Source organism: Amblyomma maculatum, chromosome 1, assembly GCF_055883805.1.
Source record: "Amblyomma maculatum isolate TAMU_Amacu chromosome 1, ASM5588380v1, whole genome shotgun sequence".
Taxonomy (NCBI): domain Eukaryota; kingdom Metazoa; phylum Arthropoda; class Arachnida; order Ixodida; family Ixodidae; genus Amblyomma; species Amblyomma maculatum.
The window spans coordinates 15,450,705-15,466,312 of record NC_139344.1 but is presented as its reverse complement, the minus strand read 5'-3'; the positions used below and the strand labels follow the sequence as shown (position 1 = coordinate 15,466,312).

Sequence of the window (15,608 nt, the reverse complement as noted above, 5' to 3'; positions counted from 1 at the left end):
TTTTTTTTTCTCTGCAGGTCTCCCTGCTGGCTCGTACAAGTTGCGCTCCTTTCTCTTGAGAGGCAGGGGTTTCAACAAGTATTTTGGAGTGTCAGGAAACAGCGTTGAGATGGCATCCTTCGTGAGTTGCGTAACATCCCGTGGAATCTCAATTACCTTTACCTGTCTTAAACCTTCGCTCAATAAAGCAGGGTTTGAAGGGTCGCTCACAAACTTCGACACTAGCTTATTCGTGTTACAGTAATGTGAGGGCAACCCCGATCCGGATCATCCGATATTTATATATACCGATATTTATATCAACGTCCAGGATTCCCTGTCTGCAACTCACAAAATAATTAGGAAGATATTCACCACTTGTGGGTTTGCCCGCCACTGAAGCCAACAATATCGGCATCTGACGGCAGTGGGCCTTTCACCGAGCAACCCATCTTCGTACATTGCTTGCACGCAAGGGCCTTATCATCGTTCTCTCTTGAATTTTATTAGAACACAGCCAGTCTATTTTCTTTCATTTATTACGCCTTTTAATTTTCGTTTTGCATATTCCTTTATGCCCTAGCTGAGACAATAAACAATGTTATTGCCTTTGCAGCCGCGCTTGATGTTGCGCTCCCACTCTTGCCTCTTCCCTGCTTCTTTCGGTGTCCTGAAGAGAGAACATTTCACCTTGCACGAGCGCTACCCGGTCTTGCACCCGGGCAAGAAACACGTGCTATCACGCTTACCCCGTTTTCTGGACATGACGCGATCACATATCCATAAAAAAGGCACACTTGCACACATGCTAGCTAATTTGCGCGCATTCCGGCCCGCGAGCGAAAAAAAGCGCACATGGTGCACGAGCCTTGTCACGGCACCAGCGGATAAGCGCGCCGCAGACTCGCAGTACGGCACAACCGCCACAGCACCACGTACACAACGCGACCACGCTCCGAATGCGTACAGCGCCCCCTGCGCTTTCATCCGGGAAGCGGCCAACCGGTTCCATAGGGAACCCCGCTCGGACGGCAGACTAGCAAATACTTCTAGGGACTCTAGTCATGTTTTTGTTTCTCTCGCGCCATTTTTCTTTTTTTTTTTTATGCGATGGATGGATGGGTGGATGGAAAACTCTATGGGATGGAATATAGGAGCGTCCCCTTTGAAACGGGGTGGTAGCAGTTGCTATCATGCTAATTTTTCTCCCTCTATCTTAATTACTGTTTAGCAGTGGCTATTTCCATAGATAAAGAGAGCTACCACAGAATTCCTTACACTATCCTAGAGGAGGAGGAGGAGGAGGAGGAGGAAAAAACTTTATTTTAAAAAAAATGTAAACACTCCCAGGAGGACCTCTTAGTCCACGAGCCCTCTGGCTGTTCCTTCTAGCTTAGCCCGCTCGACCAGCCGTAACTGATCTGCAGGTTGCGTGGCTTTAAGGACAGCCTCCCAGGAGGAGGGGGTGGGGTGGCGTTGCATGTGGTGCAGTACGGTGGGAAGTCCGTGGGGTGAAATATGTGGGCAAATTGAGGAGATGGAAACGAATGTGTTTGGAGTTGTCGCCAGTACGTGCTGTCGATGTGAGAAAGCGTGGGACGTGGTGGCGGGTACGTGGCGGTATAATGAAGGTTTTGGGAGGATCCACCGGCGCCCGGAAGCTTAGTTCTCGGGCAAACGCATGAGCGCGTGGCGGTATAATGAAGGTTTTGGGAGGACATCCACCGGCGCCCGGAAGCTTAGTTCTCGGGCAAACGCATGAGCGCGCTCATTTCCGAGGATGTCCTCATGCCCAGGAACCCATGTGATGGTGATGGTATCGGGAGGGGTAGGTAGAGTAGATAATATTTTAGCAGATGAGTGTGGGAGGGTTCCTCGCAGTAGATATCTGTATGCTGTTTGGGAGTCTGTGCATATTGTGGTGTGCTCACTCTGCAACTGACTGATGTGTGCAATTACATTTGGCCTCGGCGATGCTAGTGCAGTGGATGGAGGCGGCATTGAATGTTGAGCGGCGAATGTCCGTGAATACAGCAGTGCAGATGTGAGGAATGTCCGGATTGTGTGAAGCATCCGTGTAGATGATGTCTTGGCGTGTAGAGTACTCTTCGGAAAAATATGAGGCACGGGCTGCGCGACGACCTTTGTGGTGTTCTGGATCCATATTTTGTGGGAGGGGTTTGAGCTCGAGGAGGCTCCGCAGATGCGGAGGGATGGGTATATGAGTATGAGGTGAGGGATCAGCTAGGGGTATTGTAGCCCATTGAGCGCAAGAGATGAGGGCATGTAGATGTTGTGCGGAGTCGACGTTGTTGGCTGGAGAGGTGCGCCTTTATGATCTCCTCAACATATTGTTACGAATGCCTAATTGAAGGAGCCGAATCGTACTGGTATGAAGAGGTAAATGGAGGGCAGCTTTAACGGCTGAGCGGTGTAGAACGTTATGTTTACTGAGTTGGGTTTTGGTGATGTGATGGTAGGGGAGGTGGTAAGCTAGTCGACTAACGATAAGGGCATCTACGAGTCTTAAAGTGTCTTTTTCCTTGAGGCCATGATTGCGGCTTGAAATGCGACGAATGAGATGTGTTATCTGGTTGATTTGGCGCTGCAGGAGGTGTATGGTGTAGGTGGCTCTAGTGTCCTGTTGAATGTGGAGACCCAGCAGTCGGAGCCGTGGTACTTTGGGAATCGGAGCGTTGTCAAGGAGTACGGTGATGGTTGGGGCACGTGGGATATGACTATAGAAGCTCAGATTTCTGCGGTGCACACGCAAGACCTTTAGCCTGTGTATATGTGTGGATGGCATCTGTAGCGAATTGCAAAGTTTGTTCAACAATTGGCCAGGGCAACCCTTAGTAGTCTATAGTGTGATGTCGTCTGCGTATATTGCGTGCTGAAGGTCAGGTATAGTTTCGAGTATCCGGGCTAAGGGAGTTAGGGCGATGTTAAAGAGGATGGGTGAGAGGACTGAGCCCTGCGGTGTGCCTCGGTTGGGTAAATAGGTGGTCGGGGAGGTGTAGGACCCGAGTGTGATATGAGCCGTGCGTTTGGTTAGGAATGCCTCAACGTAGCGCCAGATGCGTAGCCCGCAGTTAGTTGTGGCAAGGGTAGACAGAATGTGGTCATGGCTCACGTTGTCAAATGCCTTCTGTATATCAAGTGCAAGTATGGCCCGTGTGGCATGTTTATGGAAGGTATTGCTTAGGATGGTCTCTTTCAGGTTCAGTAGAATGTCGTGGGTGCAGAGATGTGGGCGGAAGCCGAATTGAGAGTGAGCAAAAAAACCGGTAAATTCGAGTTCAGGTTGAAGCCGTCTGAGGATTACGTGTTCATAGAGTTTGCCAAGACAACTTGTGAGAGAAATGGGGCGTAGGTTGTCTAAGGAAAGGGGTTTTCCGGGCTTAGGAATGAAGTTGATTGCAGCATGTTTTCAAGAGGCTGGTAAAGTACCCTCCCTTCAATGTTGGTTGTAGTAAGCTGTGAGTTGAGAAAGAGATGTATCATCAAGGTTTCGAAGGAGTTTGTATGTAATTTGGTCGGGCCCGGGTGCGGTGCTACGAGTGATGTGGGCGAGGGTGGACCGTACCTCCGCGGTGGTTGTCCTCATCTAGCCTTGGGTTAGGTGGAGGAGGGGATGGGGGCGTGGAAGAAGGTGGGAGCAGGGGCGAAATGTATCGCTGTGTGAGGTATTGAAGGATGTCTGTGCCTTGTTGTGCTGTGGTGTGAATCCTAGAGGGAAAGCTGAGGGCGCTGCACTTCAGCCACCGTGGGCGCGCTAAGAATCATGGGCTGGTGTGCTACTTGTTGCGGGACAGTCGGTTTTTCTCGGGTACGTGAAGTGGCGTTACTGCGATGTTTCTTTTTAATCATCATCATCATTTGAAGGTTCGTACATAGACCGCGAAAGCCATAGTAGCGAAGGCGCAAAATCAGACGTCGCCAATAAATGGTTTCTGTTTCCCGAAATGCCACTAAAAACTTCCTTAAGTGATTGCACAACGATAAATATTTTCATAACGTTTTTTTTTTATTTCAAAGTTTGCTTATTAAGTGCGAAATATTGGTATTTGTGCTGCTCAAAACTAAGCCAATAGGAGAAAGAGCCATCGCTTATATTGGATAAATCTCACACTGGCATGCTGTTTCTCTCTCTTTTTGCAATTTATAGTCACAATATTCAATCTTAGGACATTATTTACGGTAAAACAACGTTTATCTTTGCATTAGTTTTGGCCAAAAGTTGTAGTCTAGTTCACTATAGTTGTAGTTCTGCACTCTGTAGCTCTCCGGCCCATGATATACCCATGATGCTTTGAGCGCCCATGGTGGCTGAACTGGCCGTCTGAAAGCTCTATGCATGGCTGGTCTCGAGGGAGAAGAGAAGTGCGCTCTCCCTCGAGACCGGCCGTGCTCCATGTAAACTTACATAGACGGCAGCACAGCTTTCCCTCTAGGTAGTAACGTTGGGTAAGAGAAGTGTAAGACACTCTATGCTATTTCCACACACAGAGAAAGTGACGTAAATGGCGTCATTGTATAAAAAAAATGTTCTTTAGCATGCAATTGTACATAATAATAATAATAATAATAATAATAATAATAATAATAATAATAATAATAATAATAATAATAATAATAATAATAATAATAAGAAGAAGAAGAAGAAGAAGAAGAAAAGAACTACCATGTAAAGTAAAATAATATCCTTAACGTTAGCGTCTTGTAGAACAGAAACGCAACATACGCAACATTATTCGTGCGTGCGTGTCCATCCCACCGCCGCTAGGTAACTAGAAGTCGTAGATGATGATGATGATGTGGTTTTCTTTGCATCGGTGGGCGCAAAAATGCAGCCTAGCCCAACATTACTAGAACAACCCTAGCCGTTGTTTAAAAGGGGGAAAACAGGGGGGGGGGGATGGAGAATACGAATAGAAAACTGAGAGGAGGGGGGTGGGGAGGATAGGTTGATTAGACTGGCGGCACCGGTCACAGCACGCTCTGCGAGAGCGCCTCATTGCGGTCCACACTGCCAACCGCAGCATTTCTTGGGCTAGATTGTACAGACAGGCACCACCAACGTTACTAGTAAAGTCTTTTGGCACCACCACTGACGCAGACGCTCTCGAGCTCGAAACCTCGAGCTTACGGCGCCGTCTGCTGCGACCCGGTAACAGCAGCGAAATGCTTGTTATTGTGGCTGTAGGAAGAAATAAAAGAAAATACACGGGCCTGCTACTGGCTCTGTAGCTGAGCCACCTCCGCTACCTCGTGCGGACAGAAGAGAAAAATAGACAAGAAAGGAAAAAAGAAGAAGAGGAAGACGCGCGCCGCAACAACAGCCGTCGTACACCACCGCCGAAGCGGGTGCAGTGACGATCGACCTACAACAGATAAAAATCAGTGGCTGGCTAGCCCCCGCCGCAAGCTGCGTTGACCTACCGTCCAGCCCCGTAGGGCCAGAAACTGCCCCCGTCTTGAGCGAAATGCCCTTCTTGCCCCTTGCAAGATGGCGGACGTCGGCTTCACTTTTCACGCACCGCCTCGATCCACTCCCAGAAGCTCCATAGAATAAGATGTCATGGGTTGCAGCGAGCGAAATGCTTGCTGCAACCCATGACATCCTATTCTATAGAACTTCTGGGAGTGGAGGCGGCGCGTGAAAAGTGAAGCCGACGTCCGCCATCTTGCAAGGGGCCATTTGCGGCTCTATACTACTTCGCACTTGTCTGGATATCTTCACCCTCTTTTGGATTGCATGGGATAAAATTTCAGCTAAAAACGTTCTGAAAAAAAAAAATGTATATATTAATGAGCAGCATTATTGGATCCTACGGCACAGCTCATTTATATAGTGTGTATAAATGTGCTGTGTTGATTATGTCGAGTATAAGAGCTCAAGTGTTATGTCGTTAAATAGCTTATGCCGAGCATAACTGCACTAGACGTCTAGTCTTAATTGCCATCAATAATAAAATAAAATAAAAAATAAACAAATAAATTAGTTCTTTGTAATAAATTCAACTTTCCGCTACAGCATCAAGTCATATATCGTTGAATATCTTGTATTGAGAACGAGATATTGCACTATAAGATTTTCTGGTATTAGCTAATGAGCTTTAATTAGGTGATTTCATTAACAATTGAACTTTAGGCTAGAACATCAAGTCATATATCGTTTAAAAGGTCTTTACGTGTAGAATTCAAAATCAAATGGTAAACTACTCAAAATGATATAAAACCGAACTAACGCGGGTCTGAAAGCTGATTTGCCTGTCTGGTTGGGTTGATAACTAAAAGTACGTCACTGTCCCCTATGTCCGAGGCGCCAGCGAAACCATCGCCCGCATTCTAAGAAAAGAGGGAATTCGAGTGGCGCACAAGCCTTCAAACACTTTGGGGAGCCTGCTACCCTTCCCCAAAGATCGACCACCAAGAGAAAGAGCCCAAGGCATTGTCTACAAAATTCCCTGCGCCGACTGTGATGCTAGCTACATTGGCGAAACAAAAAACCTAAAAGAAAGAATTCGGCAACACAAGAACAATGTACGAAATTTTTTAACAGAACGCAACCCCGTAGCTGAACATTCAGAAGATTCCGACCACAGAATAAATTTCGAAGAAACATTCATCCTGGAGACCGAGACCAATTACCGCAAAAGACGCCTCCTCGAGTCATGACACATACAGTCTACCGCAAATAACATCAACCGGACAATAGGCAACCTCCCTGCTGTATACTTGCAAGGTCTTTGCTCTCTCCTGGCCACTTCACAGAAGAAAAGAAAAAAGTCGCCAGCGAGCACACCTGCACCTGCGGCACCCTCACTCGTCTAAATCCCCCTCCTTCCTTCTCATTTCTTTCACACCTCACCCCCTCCCCATTCTCCCCCCCCCCCACCTTCTTCTCCCCCTCGACCATTCCTTTACTTATTGGCCTCGAGATCGAGCAGAGTCGCCACCTTGCGGCTCAGCGGCGAAACCTACTCAGTGTGGATGCGTTTTTTGCGTCGCGTGCCAGCCCGCAGTGATTTACGCGCGCGTGCGGCGTGTACAGGAGTGTTCTTGTTTGTTTCGCGGTTCCTGTGAGCTTTTGCTTACCTATATGCCTCTTGCAAAATAAATATGAACAGTCTATAACTCCACGCTGCATTAAAAAAAATATACTTGTCCGTATCGAGCATGTCATGCTTGGATAAGGACATCATCCATCGCGGTCTTTGGCGCTTGAGATCCTTTGACATGCAGTGTCTCAAACGAAGTGGTACTGTCGTTACCGCCGTGTCAAAGCAAAACAGGTCGTTGCCGTCAATAAAAGTTAATGCAAACACTCAGAAATCGCATATTCCCGTTTCTGTTTGGAATACCACAGCTTAAAAATATGCCACCGCAGACTGCTTCATATAGCAGAATGCAGTTTGAACAGACCACTCTATGCCTGCTATACCGTCTGTATGCACGATAGAGTTGTGCGAGTACTTCGTTTTTTTTTTTTTTGTTTTTTTTTTGTTTTTTTTTTTGTTTGTTTTTTGTTTGTTTTTTGTTTTTTTTTTTGTTTTTTTTTTTCTTTTAAACTTCTGTCGCGGTGTCTCAATGGTAAGGGCGCTCGACTGCTGGTTTCGAGAACGGGGGATTCAATTACAACCGTTTCGAAAGGCGTTCCTCTGCTGTGGGATTTGACTGCACAATAAACAATCCCACGTGGTAAATGTGGTGTTAATAACGAAAAAAAATTAAAACGACACCAAAACCAGCCTCTGCAATCATCCGTCATAGCCGATGCCGCTTTCATGAGTTAAATCCGGGCCAATATGCATTTCTTTTCTTTTCTTTTGTTGTTGAAGGCTTCTGTGCGTCCGTAAAGTTTTAGTGAGCACATTTTGCTTTAGAGAAATGCTCGAATGTTTGGGAAACATATTCCCTGCACCTAATTGTTACCCTAAATATTACATAATACACCTAGATCAATGTACTTTACTGGTAGCCTATTATAATCATTATAATCCCTTTTCGTCCAAGTGCTGTCTTCCGAGAAAACTCGTCATTTCTGACAAGGGGAGTAAAACAGCTTCATGCGGGCTTAAATATCAGAGTTTAGTTCGGGAATAAATACATTTTTATAGTCGTATAATAAGATGACCTCCATTTCTTTCGAAATAGTTTTATATCCGGCATCTGTTTTGGAAGCAACCCTAATATTTTACTTCGCATAAGATTTAGTCACTGCTAAATAATTAGTGATAAAGAAATTTTCTGCCTGTAAAATTGCTGCCCAGAACATGACAGTGCCCATGCGCAGTTTATAACGATGTCTTCGCAGCGAGTAATTCGTAGCTTGCACTTTAACGTTACTGAAAATTAATCGCTGATTATTGTAAATTCTGTCAAGTGTGTAAACGTTCTCTCACAGGGTGAAATTTATTTGCATTGCAAAACAAAATAATTACACTACTAATTCATCCGTTATATATTAACATCACACACATCAGAAATCCCTTATACTTTCCTCGGTTTCAGGAAATCATTTACAGTTAGTGGCGCATGCATTATTACACTATCACATTCTATGACAGTGGCCGCAAAAAGCATCTCGGCAATTTCAATCCACTCAGCGCTGTACACGTGAACAATCAGCTTTCCTGTGTAGCGAGGTTTCCTGTATATTGTCGGCGTGATCTCATTTTTGGGGAATATTTGTGCGTGGTTGTCTGGGGGGCCAGAGTTGATGTTCATTCAGTCTAAAGCAACTCGCTATGCAGTGCGCTGCCAATGCTACATTTAACCTGCTTAATCCTCGAGTCAAGTACGATATAATGAACCAGGCTGCCTCGATTCAATCTAAATTACTGCAGGTCAGTGCACGAACCTTATATCTGCGTGGGCTTGACACTAAATTCGCCGGTCTCACTCGCATGAGACACGTGCAAACTGTTTAAAAGTCGATAAGAAAAACAAAGCTGCCATTAGGCAGGCCCAAGCATTAGGCACGTGAGCGCGGTACAGCGCAAGAAACGTGCAAAGTAAATCTAGAAGACTGGTGGTGGCGTGCTTTGTTTTCCTAAAATCTGCTCTTCTTCTGCTGCATTGGCGAAATCCTTGGATTTTTTTTTTCTGCAATATTGCAGAAATACTGCAGAAGACACGTTTTCATCGCCAACAAACCCGCCGTAAACTCGGAAGCAGGACTACGCAGCGTGCGTTTCTGCGAGCGCCGCCGGCTGCCGATCCACACTACCGGAGTGACGGTGGCGCCACCTCTAGGTCGATCTCGCGGCGAATAGCTGCACGCAGCCCCGCGTCATGCACCCCTGAAGAAGGAGCCGAGCCGGCTCCGAAACGTCGGGTTTTATAAAATAAAAGTGTTGGTTGGAGAAATTTCAAGTTTTATTTAAAGCGGGTCTCACCTGGTTAAAATAAACGCGTGATAGAAGCGAAACTTTCTCAATGTGTACGGATTCACAGCGCGTAAGGAGTGCGAAGGATTCCCGGTATTTTTTATTTTTTGACCGCTTAAAAGAAACCAACATATCTGGCGTTGGGTGCGTCCCCTCGGTTAGATATTGGCAGAAACATCTGAAAGAAGACACGGTCATTCGTTTCTTTCCTGCGCACTTCATAATTTCTGTAGCATATTATTATAACATTTTTGCAGCTTGAAACATTTTTATTGAAAGGCTGTCGTTTTTTCTCATAGTGCTATTCAAAATAGTTTGAAAGATGTCGCACCAGTTCTAGAAGTCGCAGTGTTAATATAGTTTTCAAATGCTATTAATGTCATTAAAGTAACTTAGTTGCTTCAGCGTTGGTAATTCAGGGAATGAATGCCGCTCATTTGGACAGAAAATTTTCATACTGTCAGCGAAGCATATATATACGTGCCATGGTAGTACGTGCCGCAATGCAGATTTAAGAGCATATATTCTGGTACCTGTTTTCACTTGTTTCTTGTGGTCGGATAAAGATTAGAGCGAATGACAGAGGAGTTGAGCGCGGCAATTGTAGACCCTTCGGCGATGGATTGCCTTGGCAGCTAGCGCGCGTTGCACTTCTGCACTGAAACTTGATCAGTTCGTTTGCAACTCGTGATAGCGCAATAACAAACGCTTGCAGCTCGTTCACGTTTTGGTGTATATATATACCAGCTAGGCCATAAGAAGTTCGAGCGTGTATGATCTTAATCGAACGCAGATAGGATACCGCACTGCGAGTTTTATTCATCTACGGTACTACCCGGGTATATTTTCGCGCAGAAAAGGATCTGCTGCAAATGCAACTGCAGTTACCTTGAGCGGTCATTCCAGAGCGATATCGACAAAACAGGTCAAGAGTTGTGAAGTAGCTTTTCTAGCTGTTTTCACTTTCCCGAATTTCAACGAGTGACGAGCTCTTCATCAACGGTCCTAGAAATCGAGTGAACATCGTTATAGGATCCGGACAAAGTCAAGCAGCGCTATTTCTCAGAGTATTAAATTTTATTTTTGAAGGTCATTATAAGATATCATGATGAACTAATTAACCACGTACAACCAGCTCGACTGATCGACCAAGATATTTATTTGTGGTATGTATACGGTACATTAAGTTTAATGTCGGATGAAAAATAAGCATAATAATTGATGACGCGCATTTGAATAAAAATTTTATCATTATATATTAAAACATGCTCAGCAGATCGCGCAAATTGCGCTGCAAGTGATTGTGGAGAACATATATTGCATTTGCGCTCATAGCAAAAATTTAAAGAAAATAAATGCAGCATTAATTCTTACGAGCCTTCATGTATACATTCACCTGTTAATGGCCCTGACTACATCTGTACGATATTAAACAGACGTCGAACGTCTTTTTATCGAGCAGGATAAAACATGTTGGCAGCGCGCCCACTAGGCGAATGTCACAAAGTAGAAGATTGAGTTCTTCTTATTCAGCAAAAATTAAATAGAAAACTTAAAATGAAGATAGCACAGGTTACGGCTGAAGCACAAGGGTATGCTATAAATCTCGCCAAGCAAAACTGGGCAGATTTCTGCAATTCGCTGAAAGGTACCCTAAGCACGGCTAAATCATGGTCAATATTAAGAAGCATGATAGACCCCTCAAAAACCAAAACGGCCACAAGAAGAACCCTCCACGCCACAGCCCATAAATACCCGGGCACAGATGCAGAGTTGATCACCGCCATGCACACGAATACATAGGAGACCCTACTCCGGCTTGCCAAACTTCATATGCGGGTCAACCAAACCCCTCCCTTGACTTTCCCATAACACTGGCGGAGGTCTACTCAGCCGCCCGTACATTTACAAGAAACACTGCCCCTGGAGGAGACAAAGTCACCTACGCCATGATTAGGAACTTAAGCACCGAACATCTGCAAGACCTAACGAAGTACATCAACGAAGAACTGTGGGAGAAGGGACAGGTCCCATCAGATTGGAGACACGCGGATATCATCACCATAAAAAAGGCTGGAAAGCCACCGGCTGTGGAGAGTCTCCGTCCTATCTCCCTCACTTCTTGCCTGGGAAAACTCTATGAAAAAGTAGTCCACCTCAGGCTCCAAAATTACATCGACGAAAACAACATCTTTCCTTCCTGCATGCTGGGCTTCCGCAAGGGACTCTGCACGCAAGATGCTTTCCTCCGGATTAGGGAAGAAATCATCAACACCATACCCTGAAAAGGCGAAAATTTCATTCTGGCACTAGATATCTCAAAGGAGCATTCGACAACATTGGCCACCAAACCATATTGCACGAATTAAACAATATCAACTGCGGGGAGAAAATCTTCAAATACGTGAAGGCTTTCCTCTCAGATCGCACACACACCATAGGAATTGGAGAGATCCGATCACCAAAAGTACCCATGCCGAACAAAGGTACACCGCAGGGTTCTATAATCTCTCCAATGCTATTTAACATAGCAATGATAAATTTAGCAAAAAAACTGTTGACCCGCAATGATATTGGCTTCACTTTATACGCGGACGACATCACTATCTGGGCTACTCAGGGATCCTTGGCGCAAAAAGAAGAAGCTCTGCAAGCCGCTATAGACCTAGTCGAGGAATTTGCCGGGGAGAGCGGTATTCAATGCTCCCCAGAAAAATCCGAACTTATCAGGCTACACAGAAGAAATTACAAGTCCCCAGGAGAAATTCAGCTCTCTCTAGGAGACCAGACAATTCAAGAGAAGGACAAGATCAGAGTTTTGGGGCTGTGGTTGCAAAGCAATTTAAGAGTGGATTATACAATCAAAACACTCAAAACCACAGTCAACCAAATTTCAAGAATGATTAGAAGGGTGACCTGGCACCGGAAAGGGATGAGGACACCCTCCGCCTTGTACAAGCCCTAGTCGTTAGCAGGATTACCTACGGGCTCCCATATCACGAAATTAGAATCACTGATAAAAGGGCCATTGACACTATCATAAGAGGAGCCTATAAAACGGTCCTAAACCTCCCGCCAACAACATCAACGGAACATCTTTGGTCACTCGGAGTGCACAACAACGCAGCAACTTCGAGGAGCTCAAGGAGGCGGTTCTAGACAGTCAGAAACAACGCCTAACAACAACGCAGGCGGGTAGGGAAATCCTGTCAAAACTAGGGCTATGGCAGGCACTATATAAGAACTTCCGAGATCAAATCACAAATTCCGACATCCACAAGAAACATCTATGTGAACCCGATACCCAAGCACATGCACCGTGAGTTACAGAAGGGTCGAAGGAAAGCCAGAGCCAAATCATTGGAAAAACAATTGTCTAAAGATGCGGAAGTTGTCTACGTGGACATAGGGGCTTACGGCGAGCCTGGCAAGTTTACAATAGCTGCAGTTGACCACCAGAAAAGGCCAATTATTCAGGCTTCGATCTATGCCAAGGATCCTGCGGAAGCGGAATCATTGGCAATAGCCGTCACCATAAAAACACAAGACCACCAAAAGAAGTCATACCACACGTAGTGACGGACTCCCAACCAGCCTGCAGGGACTACCTGGCCGGAAAACCTCACAGAAGAGCGTGTGCAATATTACGTTCCATCACCCAGACGCACACAATTACATGGACACCTGGACACGAAGGCCTAGAAGGAAATGAGGCAGCGAATGATCTAGCCCGAGCTCTCACAAACCGGGCGGATCCCCATCCCTACCCCACCCAATCAAAAAAGATCAATGGGTCCAATTGGGAAGACCAGTCAGATTGAATGGTTCTGCCAATCCCAAATGGTTTGTCCAATGCATGGTACTGTCTAACCCAAATGGTTTCTCCACTCCCAATTGGGAAGCCCAGTTGGTTTCCTCACTCCCAATTGGGAATCAAGAAACCATTTGGGGGACTGAAGAAACCAACGGGGCATCCCAATTGGGATTGAATAAACCAATTGAGCTAATGGGAAGCCCAATGGGTTACTTCAATCCCAATTGGGATTCCTTCGCTCCCAATTGGGACGCCCATTTGGAACGAATTAGGCTTCCAACTGGGCTTCCCATTGGTTCTAACTGGTCCTAAGCAAACATTTCCAATTGGGAAAGTCAAGTCAGTGATATCCTTGACTGAGATGTGCACAGATATACATACCTCTATTAAGAGACAACAGTGAAAAATTTAAGTTTTTATAAAAAGTATATGCCGCTTAATCTTATTAATTGATTATATCATGTTCACTCTAAGTGCAGGCATAATTAAATAAGTTAACTCTGAATAACAAAGATGTGTCACTGGTCCCAGCAGCACTGTTCAAAGAATGGAGTATATAAGTCTGCAACCTGTGGGTATATACATTGAATCTGTGTCAATTCCGTGTGTGTAATGCTTGCTTGTCTCATATATGATTTCTGTAAAAAATTGTAATTTCATTCCACTTGTATAGAAGTTGGCTCCCCTATAACTTCTGGACACAAAACATTGAAATTGCATTTCCATTCTTTTTTTTTCAGCTATGTGAGTTCAAACCATTTGGGCTCAATGGGTATGCCATTTGAGTTCAATTAATGAACCATTTGGACTTCATGGGTGACCTATTATTTCCAATTGGGAGCACCAATTCATATCAAATGGTCAGGCCCAATGGGTGGCGAAAACACAATTGGTTTTTGACCCATTCATTTCAATTGGGAAATTCCCAATTGGACCCATTGACTTTTTTTGACTGGGCACCCCTCTCCTAGGACCCTACGGCGACAGGCTGGAACACCTACGGTTAGAAAGAAGAATTTTCTCACCGCCACACAAACAACTTCCTTCCTCGGATGCTATAGACTGGAGAAAAATACAAACACATTCCCTAATTTTCACATTTTAAATAAGATCAGCCCAACAAAATAGCTGCAGTTGACCACCAGAAGAGGCCAATTATTCAGGCTTCGATCTATGCCAAGGATCCTGCGGAAGCGGAATCATTGGCAATAAAGGGTTTACAAAAATACGTCTGGCAACCGTGAGCGGCCCCCAGATCCCGCGCTGGCCGCCATATTTTGTTCGCTCCATCCGTTCGCTTCGTGTCCGTCCGCCAGCGCTCGCCGTTCTGTTCGCGCTTTTCACGTTTTAACCCAGTGTGCTGTGCTTGGACCTCTGTTCGGTCCCTAGCGGTTTCTGTTAGAGACGCCTAGAAGCGTATTTTGACAGCCGAGACGTGGCAGGGCCCACCGGCTGCGCTGCCGAGTGCAGTTACAAATTGCTCTACGAGTCGTGCATGCCCCCCCCCCCCCCCCCCCGCCCCTCGGCAATCCGCAGCGCCATCCCTATCCAGGTACAGGTCTGTGCGCCCTTGCTGTTTACTTAAATGCCTATGAGAGATCATCGCGAGTTTGTTTGCTTGGTTTGCGCAATCACCGTCGCTCATCCCACTGGAAGAACTTGGCTGGTGAAATGAGCGAGGATGCATTTTATTTTATGATAAAAGGATCATGCCTAATTTGACGTAAGTTGGACTGGCGCTTAGCACTTTCCTTCCCATGCCGTCGACGCAGTAGTTGGCATTAGTCTCGGAAATAATCGGGGGCTGCGTAAAATTAAAGTGTCAGGGTAATTTGTGCTTACAGTGATTGTATATTGATTGGTGTGCGATAGGCGATGACGAGCTAATAAAATCTTTGTAATTAATTGATGAAATAAAGAAACGAAAAAAAGAAAAATTGGAAAGTAAGGGTTTAAAGGTGTCTGAATGAAAAACCAGTGCTTGGTGATGCTAAGGAAGAAAATTTAGAATGTGTAATTGATTAATTGAAATAATTGAGGAATGTGTTCAAAAGTGTCAAATTGCTCAGAATGGAAAGCCGATTGTTGCTGACGCATGCGTATTGGTGTATAAGAATATAAAACGTCAAATAAAATTAAAATAAATAAAGAAATAATAGAAATATAACATACATAACATATAACATACTACACTTGTGTGTAATATGTGACTTTTGATGAATTCATATTTCACTGCATTGTATTCTTTTCGCCCCTCCTACTAGAGCCCAGTTAGGGCCTGCAGTATTTGGTAAATAAAATAAATAAATAAAAGAGCTAAAATATAACACGCGAAGAAAAAAACATCATGCGTGTGTGTATGAGAGAGAGACACTGTCGCGTTATACCTTTAATGGCGGAGCTTAAGTGACCCTTTAATT

The 15,608-nt window shown here is 45.1% G+C and overlaps 1 protein-coding gene across 2 annotated transcripts in view; it reads right to left on the bottom strand.

The window, feature by feature from the left end:
* mh (DNA-dependent metalloprotease SPRTN) overlaps nucleotides 1-15,608 on the bottom strand; it is a 48,355-nt gene that overhangs the window by 25,352 nt on the left and 7,395 nt on the right. The window contains exon 2 of one of the 2 annotated variants that reach the window (XM_084587786.1): nucleotides 10,263-10,379. The gene's annotated coding sequence lies outside the window, so the exon portion shown is untranslated. Of the gene's footprint in view, nucleotides 1-10,262; nucleotides 10,405-15,608 lie in introns of those variants that run through there. The other variant, XM_084587785.1, reaches the window with a different exon arrangement.